The sequence below is a fragment of the Limulus polyphemus genome, unplaced genomic scaffold (genome assembly GCF_000517525.1).
Source record: "Limulus polyphemus unplaced genomic scaffold, Limulus_polyphemus-2.1.2 Scaffold10, whole genome shotgun sequence".
Taxonomy (NCBI): domain Eukaryota; kingdom Metazoa; phylum Arthropoda; class Merostomata; order Xiphosura; family Limulidae; genus Limulus; species Limulus polyphemus.
In genome coordinates this window covers 1,352,153-1,353,353 of record NW_013665620.1, presented here as the reverse complement: position 1 = coordinate 1,353,353, position 1,201 = coordinate 1,352,153, and positions in this window count along the sequence as shown.

Sequence of the window (1,201 nt, the reverse complement as noted above, 5' to 3'; positions counted from 1 at the left end):
GGTCAAGACGTTACGAGATTAATGTAGTGTGTGTAGACAGTGAGTAATTGATCTGCAGTCAGAAGTATTATTGAGCACGTTCGTTGTTATAGCGTTTGTTTAGCGCGATTGTTGAAGTTGAGTGTATCGGTAAAGTTATATTCGGAAAGAATAAACCAGTTTTTATTAAGAAAGAACTTGTGTCGCTTAAGTTTCGTCGGAACGAAGTTACAGAAAATCAATTAAGAAACGGAGACGTAACAATATATAAAAATAACACTATGTTCTTACATTATTATTTTTATGCCATTAGAAGTCAGTGTTGCTTTTTGGAATCGATTACTTAGGATCAAGGACGTCATTTGAGGAGGGGGCAATAGGAACGCCCTCAAACTCAGGGAGGGGGTCCACAAATGGTAGTTTCTGTGAGGCATTTATAATCGTTAGGCCGGAGTAATTTATATACTCAAATTACACCTTACCATAGTGTCTTCAGGTGAATTGGAGGAGGTATGCCCCCTTTTGTATGCCCCCACTTCTTTTGTGAAATGGCATTCCTGCTTAAGAATAAAAAAACAAAATATTCAGCTTTAATACCTTAAGCACATTACAGACTACTCCACAGTTATTTTAATTAATAATTAGAGATGCATTTTGAAAATTTTCAATGAATATTTTTTAGGTACATATATATGTAAAAACTTTAGTTTTGGCATACAAGTATGGCAACAATTTATAATATATATATATATATATACCACTAATCAGAAAAGTGGTCAACAGGTCTCATAAATTATGACATCTAAACTTTAGAGCTCAGAATTTAGCTATTTCTATTGTAACGAAAAGTTCTGGTTATTTTTGAAGGCTGTATGCTATCACTGTTTTGAGCTGTATGCAATTGTTATTGTCAAATTAATAAATCTATTAAGTATGAAGATAACAGGATAACATGCTCACTGAAAATGGACTTAACAAGTTAATTCTGAAAAAACGTCAAAGATACTCAAGCTTTAATACGTCATATGTATATATGGTTAGGTTTAATTTTGTGGAGAAGAAAAAATAAAGTGAATAAATAAAAATACATGCAGCCACAAAAGAAACATTCAATACTGGGAGCCTTCCATAGCACAGCGGTATGTCTGCGGTTTTATAACGCTAGAAACCGGGTTTCGATACTCGTGGTGTGCTGAGCACAGATAGCCCATTGTGAAGCTTT